The following is a 12,747-nucleotide window of genomic DNA, read 5'->3' on the forward strand; positions in this document are numbered from 1 at the left end:
GATACAATTCAACAAGTGCTTCATGGGAAAAAGGAGTGGCATTATCTACTGTAGGGGCTTGCATCAATTGGTTTATAGCTTGAGGAGTGATAGTGAACACCATTTCTCCAGTGGGGGCAATAATAGCTCTTTGGCTGGGTAGATAGCAAGCATGACACTTCCTAATGAATTCATGGGTGTTGTGAGTACGAGGAAAGATATAGTGGGGAAAATTGGGCTCCCAGAGTTGAATATCATTGGATTTATATATGAACTTGTCCTCAAGCCAACAATACATGTCAAAAATATCAAATTCACAGAGATTTTCATGAATTTTATAGTCTTTGTCTGCCAAAGGTATGTGGTGAAAATCAATGGGAGGGTGGATCTTAGGACCCACAAGTTCTTCTGGTCCCTTGTCTTTTGGAGGCATGATTGGATAAAGTTAAGTAAATTGGTGAAATCTGGATTACAGGTTTACAGTACGTAGAGAGGAGATGGGATTTACAGACAAAAATAGAGTTAATGGCCTGAAATTCGGTTAGTTGGCACTATCCCTCGCCTCGTGAAGTTTTGTGTAGCTCAGACTGGTACACCTGTAACAGAGCAATAACCGTGTATAAGAACAATAATTGGTGAATGGATGAAAGGAGGGATATATAGTATTTTGGATTTCTCGTTGATGGTGGTGTGGGTCTGTTGGATTAATGGTTAAACCATTTAATTACCTAATGGTTTAATTTGGAGGGAGCGGAGGTGATTGGTGGAATCAAAGGGCAGATGACATGGCGGAGGGTGAGTGGTGGGAGCACAACGAATAGAGCAGTGGTATTGGGAGGCGGAGAAACTACTTTTCGGGGGGAGGTGTTTAATGGTTTCAGCCAAGGGGGTGTGAAACCATATGGTGCTAACACGTTGCAGTGGGCGCGGTTTTGAATACCACCCATTTCAGACCCCCCTGATGGTAAAGTTTGGATGGTGAGGGGGGGTTGAAAAGCGGCGTGGGCCGTCGGATGTTGAGAGGTGGGCACGGATGAGGGGAGAAGTGGTGGGATGTTAATGCGATGTGACAGGGCATTTGGTGGGGTCAAGAAAAATATTTAATGCATAGTTGGGGAATGGTTGGAGTGTATGGTGGGGTAATGAAACTTAAGAATAGGGGATTATATACCAAAATCACTTGATATGCTTAACTTTAGAGTCAAACTCTAATTCTTTTTGCCTTTCCTCTGTACATGAAAATACATTCGAAATTCAACTTAGAATAAAATCTTCATGCCTTTCCTCTAACCACCATAGTGCTTCTACCTACCCTTTCTCATTTCAATTCTTTTTCTAAGCTAACATTTTCTCTTCTTGTTTTGCAGGGTGCATTTAAACTAGCAGACCCAAATCACTTTTCTTTTATGAAAATCTACCATATCCTATCACTTATCTCACCATTGATTCAGATTAAACTATTGAATCAATTTTATTTCTACCTAGATATTGTTTTACCAAGATTAAATTGTTTGGTAAACCTTTATTCACTAACCTATTTAACATAAATTTAAAGGTGTTCAGTAATGATTAAAATGTATGACCTTAACATAATTTCAGTCATTGTGGCATTCAGAAAAAATTTTCACGCAACCTTATTTGCTAATGAATCAAAAGAACTAACTTATCAGTAGTGGCACTTAGACTTGTAGCACTTTCAGTATTATTTTCTATTTTTTCTTTTGTGGGGTTCTTATTTCCTTTTTTCTTATTTATTTTTTAACATACCCTCTTTTCATTTTCTTTTTTCATATTTTTGGAAATCATTCAAATATTGAAATTATGTACAATATGAAATCACGAATACAAAATACTCAATCATCTTGAGATCCTATAATTTATAGGACCCTAACAGTGGCTCCAGCTGGGGATGGCACTTCTCTAAGTGAAGTGTCAAGAACATATGATCAATATGCTTGAGTACTCCATGTCTGTAATGTCTTCATTTGATCTCTTTGATGTTTAAGATATTATTGGTAGCTCATCAGTCCAAGCTTAGGGCCTTCACTATGGGCTTCAACCTTTGTTAATAAGTTACCCGATCAAAACCATAAGGACTATGATATTTACAATGATGAAAGGAAAATTTGTAGGCTAAGAAAAGTAGTGTTTCAACATCCTGCCATTAATAGGACCTCCAAGTATCTCTACTCCATCTAGGTCCTTAAGGTAGAATGCATTATTTCCCCTGAAAGAATGAACAATATAGGGCCCGTTCCAAAGATTATCAAACTTGCCATGTTTTCCTTTGTCTTCTCTCCTTGAATCCCATCTCAAACTCGGTCCCCAATGTTAAAGTCATCAACTTTTGTTCTTCTGTCAAAGATCTTTTTAACATTTTCTTGAATAACTTGGGTCGTGTTGTATACTTCCTCCTTGGACTACTGCAACTGGATAGTTTGATTAATCCTTCTCTGTACATCTTTGGGTTCAGCTTGCACTTCTTGAATGATCTTCATGACTGGAAATCCTAAGGAGGATGGAAAAATTGCATCCATCACATAGACCCATTGGTATGGTGACATGCCAATTGATTTTTTTAGTAGTAAGTCTGTCATCCCAAAGTGCATTTACCAGCTTGTTGTGCCAAGAATTTTTTTTGTCCTCTAACAAATTGTTGTTGATGTTTACCGAAATTTTATTTGAGGATTCAGCCAACCCATTACCCTGAAGGTAATAATTTGTTGAATGTCCTAAAGCAATGTGGTATTTATGGCAAAATTCAAACATTTTTTTAGATTTGAAGGCTAAAACATTATCAGTGATGAGTTTTCTAGGACAACCAAATCTCGAGAGGATATTAGTCTTAAGGAATTTAATAATGATAGCATCAGTAGCATTTCTGGAAGGGGCGGCCTCTATCCACTTGGTAAAGTAGTTAGTGGTTGTAAGAATCCACTTATGTTGGGCAGAGGAAGAGGGATGAATTTAACCAAGGAAATCCAATCCCCATTGTTGGAAAGGGCTTTCAACAGAGATAGGCTTTAAGGGCAGGAGCAACAATTTTCTCTTTCCCTCAAAAATCTGGCATTTATGAAATGAGGTGAATTGTTTGTGAATGTTAGGGAAAAGGGTAGGCTAGTAGAAACCAACTCTAAGGATTTTATTGGTAGTATTTTTCCAATAAAGATGTCCACCATAGTCACCTTCATGGAATTTTTGCATAACTTTATCTGCATCCTTCTTCAACAGGCATTTAAGTAAAATACCCCCAACATCTTTCAAATACAAGACATTGTCTATAATGCAAAATTTAACTTCTTTTAACTTTAGAAATCTTGCCTTTGTTTTTGTCAAAACAGGAGGATCATTTAAATTAAATAAAACATAAATCAAGTCTGCATACCAGGGTGAGTTCAGAAATGCCTCATCAATTTGTGGAGTCACCTGTTCCTCTTGATTATCTAATGAATCAATCAAGTTAATGTCTAATAAATGGAAATTCAACTCAGCCATCAATTTGGCTAGTACCTGACCTTTAATTAACTTGGTGGGCTTGATTTCTAAGTCATATTCTAAAATGACAACAATCCAATTGCCTCGCTTTCCATCAGGTCCATTATGTGTCAAAATGTCCTTAACCACCACATTAGGTACATAAGCAATAATATGGGAATGCAAAACATATACTCTCTAAAATATTTTATTGTTTTAACCAATGCAAAGACTTGCTTTTCTAGAATATTTTATTTCAAAGATGCATCTCTTAAATCTTTACTAAAGAATGCAATTGGCTGCTCAAAACCTTCACTGTTTTTCTGCAGTAAGACTGCTACAACAGTGTGTTCAGAAGCAAAAGAGAAGATTATGAAATATTTGGTAAAATTTGGGTTGATCAACATTGGTGCCTTGGTTAATTCTTGTTTAACTAAGTCAAAGGATTGTTTAGCCTCAATACTCCACTTGATTTCAGAATCCTTTTTAAGAATGTTTGTTATATTTCTAAGAAGTTCTGCCAAGTTAGGAATGAATCTCCTTAGGAAAATGATTTTGCCAATAAAAGGCTGAAGCTCTTTGATGTTTCTTGGATGATTGATTTTTAATATTTCTTCAATTCTGCTGGGATCAATCCTAATTCCATCCTTGAAAATAATGTGACCAAGAATTTTTCCTTCCTCAAGGCCAAACAGTGTCTTCTTAGGATTTAGTGAGATGCCAAACCTTCTACATTTTTCAAACACTCTTCTCAGATGTGCTAAATGTTCCTCATCAGTTTTAGAATAGACTATAATGTCATCTAGATAAATCACAATAAAATGGTCAATTTCATCAGCAAAGGCAATATCCATTATTCTTTGGAAAGTGGCTCCAACATTCATTAACCCAAAGGGAATTTTCACATACATGAAAGTGCCCCGTGGTGTAGTGAAGGTGGTTTTATCCTGATCATCAGGATGCACTAAGACTTGCTTGTAACCTGAGAAACCATCTAATAAGGAAATCCTACTAGACCTTGCCACCCTTTGCAATATATGATCCAACTTAGGTAACGGGTAGTTGTCTTTAAGGGATACCTTATTTAGATTTCTGAAATCAATACACAGTCTGATTTCTCTAGTTTTCTTTCTAGTAGGGACGATGTTAGACAGCCATTTAGAGTATCTAAGGGGAAGTATAAATTTAGCATCATACATCCTTTTTACTTCTTTCTCAATCAAAGGCATTAGGACAAGATTTATCCTACAAAGTTTTTGCTTGAATGGTTTTTTATCTTCCTTGATTGGGATTTTATGTTGTATGATGTTAGTGCCATATGATTTTAGATCCTCACAACTCCAGGAAAATACATCTATGAACTCTTTGAAAAGGGATATGTATCGTTGTTTTGTGATAACAGGAAGTGATTTTTATATTTTTATCATTTTGGGATTCTGCTCACTACCTATATTGCATTCTTCTATGTCTGTCCTTGTGGGATCCATTTTTGGCTTCTTTGCCACATCATTAAAATTGAAAAGTTCTTCTAATGGAACTAAACCCCTAGGTATAACATTATCCTTAAGCTCTAGTACTTTAGATTCTTCTTTTTTGGATCAGTTTCATGCAATTCTAATTTATGTACATCTTTATTGACTAAAATATTTACATCAGAATCATAAAGCTTCTTATCTATACTAACATATTCAACAATCTCATTTTCTACTTCACACTCTAAATCTATGGTGTACTCTCATACTCATCCTTGGATTGCAAAAATCTTTCAATTTCTTTGTCACTTCCAAATACCTGCAAATGTCTCATATTGTCAGGTACAGTTGGATGATGTTTAACCTCCATTGTATATTGTTTGTTGGGATGAGGATTTTTACATGTGCTAGCTGAAAAAGCTAAACCATTAGCCAAGACATTCTGATTTCTGGGAATAACAACAAGATCATACTCTTCAAAGGTTCCTAGAAATTCAAGCACATCATTTCTGTATGCCCTCAACCTAGGATTTTTGGCAGCATACTCTCCCTTGATCTACCTTACAATTAATTCAGAATCCCCGTGAACAGTAATTATTTTAGCACCTAACTTCTTCAATAATTGCAATCCTAAGAGAAGTGCCTCATATTCAGCTATATTATTGGTGCAAATTAAGTTGAGTTTATAGGAATGACCCTATGCATGGTTGTTCCCTGAATTGGACACCCAAACACTTGCCCTTGAACCTGCTTTGCCACAAGAGCCATCAAAGCTCATGTTCCAAAAAGGTTCAATTTCAGTTTTTTTTTCACAATTAGAGTTTGATTTCATTTTTTTTATCAGTATCATTTTCTGCTTGAGTAACCTATGCATCAATGTCTTCATCATTGTAAAGAATGAAAGATTCTAGGCTGGAATGAATAGAGTAGAGAGGTTAGTTATGTGGTTTATCTTGACTGTTGACCATATACTTCATTAAAGTTTCCCTATGTAGTCTTCTCTGCTGACAAAACACTGGTATAGTGGCATAAGTCATGTCCATTTGTAGGGTTCCTTGTAATTTTTCTCCCCATGAGCGTGACAACAGCATGCCATACTTTAGGAGAATGTCTACTACCACTATATCCATCACTAGACTTTTAGCAAGGATTTGGGCTAAAATAACGCATAGGTCTTTGATAAGACCTAGGCATCTGACTTTGCTTGAATCAAAGGAATACAATTCTTTGTATTGTCTAGTAATATCTAGTCCTAGTTTCTCCATGACTGCTTTGGGCATTAAATTATGGGATGCACCTAAATCTAGCATAGCATTATGAAGAATTTTATCATGAATATTCAAACTGACATAAAATGGAGGGACTCCTCCTTCTTGTGGTTTTCCTTCTACTTCTGGCCCAAATAGGAGCTCAAGTTGATCATCACTCAAATTTAAATCATCAGTTTTCTCCCCAGTGTTTAATTCCTTTAGGACCTGAGTCATGTATACATTCTTGTTGACTAATTCAGTTAAGGGAATATAAATTTTCAACTTGGAAAGTTCGTTTTATATACTGAACGGTGTTTGATTTTTAAGCAGATTTTAAAAATCAGACTTGTCAGTAACTAGTTTTGTGGCCAGTTCAGTTTGTTGGTTGGTAGAAGGTAGATCAGTTTGAGTATTTCTAGAAGAAGTATCTATTGCCCTTTTCATGGTAGCTTCTGTTGGGTTCTTTCCAAGATTTTATGTGGCTTTATTAGTGGGATTTTCTATTGTTTTCCTGGAATCAGAACCAGAGACCTTTTTGACAAGATTTTCAGCATTCTTTTTAGTTGTAGTATCTTGATTTTTCTTACTCCTAAGTTTATACTTCATATGAACTTCCATTATGGCATTTTCAAATCCTTGTTTGTATTCTTCTGAATCTTTATAATTCATTTCAGTCTGGGCTATAAGAAAAATTTATTGTTCCTCCTGAGTGAGGAAAACTGCTTCATCATCACTTATCCCTAACAAATTAATTTGGTTACTCATCCAAATATTCCACAATATTCTCCTCATCATCTATGTAATTTTCATGAAATGGAGGTTGAATCTACTGATCTGGTCCCTTTTGGTCTCTTTGTTTAATTTGGGGAGTATTTCTTATAAAGTTTTGGTTTCTGGTTTGTTGGACATTTTGGTTTTGACTTTCTTGATTTTGGTCATTGATGGTCACTCTTTGCATCATTTGATTCACTACTCTGACTAGGTTATCAATCTTATGGTCAACAGGAGAAGTAGAAGGTTCTTCTTTTATGGTTACTCTACGTTCAAACTTTAGTTTGGATTTTTTAGCCAGGATGTTGGCTTCAACTTTAATTGCATTTGCTTGCATTTCTTCCAAAGTTATCAGGTCTCTTTCCCTAAGTTGATACTCCATATCAACATTGAAACCATCTAGAAAATAAATCAAGGCCAAACTAGGGGAGGGTTGGATGTCTTGTGGGATGGCATTGTAAATAGTATTGAATCTTTCACGATACTCTTCCACAGTTTCATTGGATTTTCTTTTTAACCTTTTATATTCGTTTAGGAGTTAAAGTGGGTTCTTCTTGATCTCCCATCTAGCTAAAAAATATTGATGGAAAGCAGCAAGGTTGGCTATACTTCCTACAGGTAAACCCCTAAACCACTTATTCACATCACCTCCTAAGATCTGGGCAAACAATCTCATTCTAACATCGGCTTCATCCACTTCTTGGAGATCAAACACATCATTCATCCTATCTACGTGTTGTTGGGCGGTGTAAGAACCATTATTATCAAAGGTCGTGATTTTGGATGGATAATATGCAGGCATAGCATTTAGCTGGCTTGGTAACACCAAGGGTCCACACCTTCCTACCATAATTGTCCTGGTAGATTGAGTTGAGGATGGATCTAGTGGAGGTGTAGTCTAGACAACTACAAGGATAGTAGGTATAGTAGTTTGAGAAACCAGAGGTAGGGAAGTTGAAACTACAAAATGAGTAGGACTGGGATGCTATAAATGTACAGACTGATATGACTGACTAGAAAAAGAGGTTGTTGCAACAGTTAAAGCAGATAATTCAACAGACTTCTGAATAAAAGCTTCTTCTATAGCTTGGTCTGATACTGAAACTAGACCTTGTAGTTTGTCAAACTGTTGTAAGGATTCTAGGTCAGGATCTGTTTCAAGGTCTTGGGTTTGGGGTCCATATGGTTGCAGTATGGCTTTGTCTATGACAGTTTGATCTATAAAAGCCTCAAACTTGGATCTAAACAAACTTTGCTGAAAAGGAAAATCAAATTCTATCTCTTGTAAAGTTTCAAATTTCTTTGGGGGCGAATTAGACCTTGACAAAGGAGTATTTTCCAGAGGAGAATTGAATCTAGACAAGGGACTATTACTACCTTGACTCTCGGTAAAGCTTTTATTTCTCACCAATTTCTCAGGGTCATCTACAATTTTAGCAAGGTTGGGATCAGGGTGAGATCTAGTGTGAATTCTCTTGGGAGCCAGGGTTATGAAAAATCATCACACAAAAATCAAAATCAAGATCAAAGATACATCATATATCTACAAAAAACAACCTCAGATCATGTATTTCATATGGATACAACAATTGCTTACTGAAATATTGATCTTAAACCAGTGAATACTAATGTTTTGGATTAAAATGTATTCTTACCCAGTATGGTCACCACTACGTTATTGTTCTGTATTTTTGACATTGTGGGAGTAAATACATTGGACAACATCAAAACCACTTTTGAAGCTGGGATCTAGCCCTGGCAGCTTCTGAGAGGGATCTCTCTTTATGATTTAGCTTGGTTTTTAAAGTTGATTTTAGGCTATTTATGATTATGCTTCGTTGTTTGTTTGAATTTGTTTGATTGGTTGGTGGGTTGATCTAATCAAATTACATTCTTTCCTTTGGGCTATGGAGTCAAATTAAGTTAGATGTTGCATCAAAAGTTCAAAGGAGTAATCACAGGGAAAGATAGTTACATTTACTAGATCTTTGAATTGCATTGTGGAATGGAGAAAAGAGGTGGTTCAGTAGTGATTGAAAAGCATTTAAGAATTTCTCAATCAGAATTAAGAAGAAAACATATAGATTGTAAATGCAATCCAAATAAGGTGCTAAAAAACAAATCTTATTTTTCACATCCCTGTTTTACAATTAGATTTCAGATGATAAACAAACAAAGAATAACAATGGAAACACAATTACACTAAGAAAAACATCACCAGTATATCGCAACACAAGTATCCTGTGAAGAGTCTTTTTATTAATGATGCTCCAGCAGCGTGGAAAAGTACAGTGATTTGATAAAAAGAGTTACAATGATCAGGAACCGACCCTTAATACTTCGACCAAATGAAGTATTTAAACAAAATTTACAAAAAGATTATTATTAATGCCTCGTTGACATGGCATTCTATTATTAACTTCAGACTAACATAAATGAAATAATGTGACCAAAAGAGGTGAATTGGAAAATTGATATGGACATCTGGCACTGCTTTGGTGGAGAATAGTTGCTAAGTGGGCACTATTTATGTGTCACGCTGGTGAAGTTGGCCCTTTCTTTAATCTTGGAATTCACACAGTTTATCCCACCGCTCCTCATCTGGAATGGCAATTTTTGTTACTTTGTTGTAGATCTCATCTACCTTAGTATACCGAGTGAATGTGGGTTTTACTACAAAAATGTGTTTTATCTCATGCTGGATGAAACTCTTGTTGTTGATAGCTTCATAAAAATCTATCCATGTCATAACACCTTTGATGTGGGAAGACTTGGCTGTATCCTTTGCAATGTCTTTCAGCTTCTTCATATAGTCTTCCCTAGCCATCAACTTATCATTGATCACAAATAAAGAAGGCATGCCTTCATTATTTAATACTTCTATTCTGGTGAAAAACATGTTAACTGCTACCTCCAAACTGTGACATTTCTCTGTCAGCTGCACAACCAAGTTCTTTTTTGTCAGAACTTTCTTGACTTCTAAGATTGTTTTTGTTCTTTCATCTACTCCCAAATCATCCAATTCATATCTATTTTTAGAGTTAATAAATTTGATGATGTGGTTCGTTGTGGTAGGCATTTCTCCCAATTCATTATTGATAGTGGAAATGGCTTGCTTGGCTTTCTCCATCAACTCTTTCTGCTCAAATATAATATGGATACAAGGCCAGATTTCATCCATTACCTCAATGATGTTGTTCCATATAATTTCTTTGACTTGGACCAGTGTGTGGCCAGTAGAGGACTTAATGGCTAATTTCCTCCATACTTCTATCTGGTTTTGAGCTCTCTAAATCTTTGATGCATGGAAAGTCTTAGTCTTTGTCTTCTGATCTTGTAGAATATTGACTTGAGCCTGCAATATTTTGATTTCTTGGGTATATAGAGACATGTTCTACACTACATTTTCCAACTGATCTGTAGCAGCCCAGTGTATGTTGTAGAATATGTAGTTGTAGGAATTGTTTTGAGAGGGAGTGATTCCAAAGGGACAACAGCCATTTTGGCAGCTTGCTCCTTTTGTTTGATTATTTTTTCCAACTCTATCTCCATTTTCTTCAACTGTGCACTCTACTCCATGATGAGCTTCATCATATCTGCCTTTTGTGTTTCTATTTCTTCAATGTCCTTGGCCAAAGGATCTTCTATGGATAGTTACTTCAACTGCTTCCTTAATGCTGCTATGTCTGTACTCTTTTTCCTCATGAGCTCTTCTGCAACATTGATATTTGTAGGATCATAACCTACTTTGATCACCAAGTCCTCCAAATCTTTGATCCTTGTGTCTTTGGTAAGTATAGAGACCTTCTCCATCTTCAATTGTGATTGAACATTGTCCAATGTAACCTGCAAATTAGACAAACTCATAGCAGTGTTAGTGAGAGTAGATGAAATCATCTGCCTAGTCTGCTTGTGCATCTCCATTTGGTCAATGGGATGTATTTCTTTCACATCAAATTCAAATGATGTCTTCTTGTAGTCTGATGCTACCTTGGGTTGGGGAATCTGCGCTTGGAGGAATGCCATTTTCATTTTACCTTTCTCTTAATCAAAGGCTGACAACTTCCTTCTTTGAGAACTGGAAGTCTGCTTCCAAAATCGAGTGTATGTGTTGATCTTCAAGGCCTCATTCCTCACTTTAATTTCCTTAAAAATGTCAAATATGCTCTTTTATGTCTCCCCCGTGGTAGATGTGTTGATCTGCATAACTTGTTGTTGATCTTGTGAAGTTGTGAAGGTAGTGGGAGAAAGTGTAGCTTGATCACCCACTAATGAGGAAACAAGTGGCTCTTTAGTGGTGATTATTTTCTCTTGCTTTAAATCCTTTCTTAGGCTTAGTTTAGAATGTAGCTTGGCCTTCTTTCATACATGATTTTAAAACCTTCACTAGAAATCTCAGTCACTGAAGGTGACTCTTCTTCTTCGCTCCTCTTTACTGATTTCTCCTTTGTGATAGGATTTTGCACTATTGAAGTGGACACTAACTACTCCTCTGCCTCCTGTAGAGTATTCTCATTCCATTCTAGTTGGTTTTTATATCTTTCAATCTCTGGTCTAGCTGTGTGAAAATAGGCAGTAGACTTGTTTACTACCCTTAACTTGGAGATGACCCCCAATGGATCATATGACCAGGTGAAACTAAGGCTGAACTGCATCTATTTCAGTAATTTATCTACTTCTTCCTCTGCTACCCTGTTGTTGCAAATGAAAGGCCCTATTTGAGTTTTGATTTTGAATTGGGATTTCTTCTAACTATAAAGTAGATCTGTTACACAAAATATTGTCACCATGACTATTTGCAGTCAGTATGGGTCTATCATCATTCATACTATCCTCCTAAGCGAGTCTCAAACCTCAACTCTTCATGTCAAGCTTTGAAAATGAGAGAAAGACCTTAAAAATCAATAAATCTCTGGTTCCGCACTTTCTCTCACTGTTGCCTGCGGTCCCGCACCCCTTGTTCATGTTACCTACGGACCTGCCCGCTCTGTCTCTAAAGGAGTGGGTGCGGACCCCTGTGAAAGTCAAAAAGGCGCAAGTTTATTCTTAAAAACTCACTTTGGGTTAATTCTAGATGATTCTAGAAGGAATATTGACGTGGATGGTTCGCTCCTAGGTGGTTCATGCATCCCAAAAGTGAAGGAGCTAATCCCTTGATGAGAGGAGCTTGTCCCTTTGAAGGAGGACTTAGTAACTTCCCTCCATGCACTATAAATTAAGGCATTGGGCTGGTTGCTAGGGAGGTTAGAAGCTGAACATTTTTTAGGGTAAATGCTGTTGGAATTGAGACTTCCTAGTTAAGCTTGAGAGGAGAGATCACATACCTTTTGGCTTCATTGGGAGGAGAGTGAAACTTGTCAAAGTAGAGGAGACTTCTTGCTGGACCCTGGGAGGAGCTTGTACAGCATCAAGGCATAAGGTTGTAAAGTTATTCTTTGATTTAAGTTAATACAATCATATTTATTTTTCTCAACAAATTGTCTTATGTGATTTGTTTCATGAATTCCTTGATCATCATGATAAGTATGCTTTATTACATTGGCTTTTCAGTTGCTATTTAATTTGTGTGCTTGTTTGTGTTTTCAGATTCTCTACAAGGGAGCTCATTTGGATCAATGGAGCGTGGCTTCCACAAACTTGCATTGGACCCAAGGTAGGCCTAAAACACTTGTTTGCCTTTATTTATAAATTGCATATTTAGAGAAAGATAGAATTTGTTTGGTTTGCTTGTCGCTAGATATCATTAGATACTAGGGAGGTCGGTCTTGTCCACAAGAACGACTTATCCGGCCGACAAAATG

The sequence above is a fragment of the Pinus tabuliformis genome, chromosome J (assembly GCF_031772625.1).
Source record: "Pinus tabuliformis cultivar Carrire ecotype Pingquan chromosome J, CPIR1, whole genome shotgun sequence".
NCBI classification, from domain to species: Eukaryota; Viridiplantae; Streptophyta; class Pinopsida; order Pinales; family Pinaceae; genus Pinus; species Pinus tabuliformis.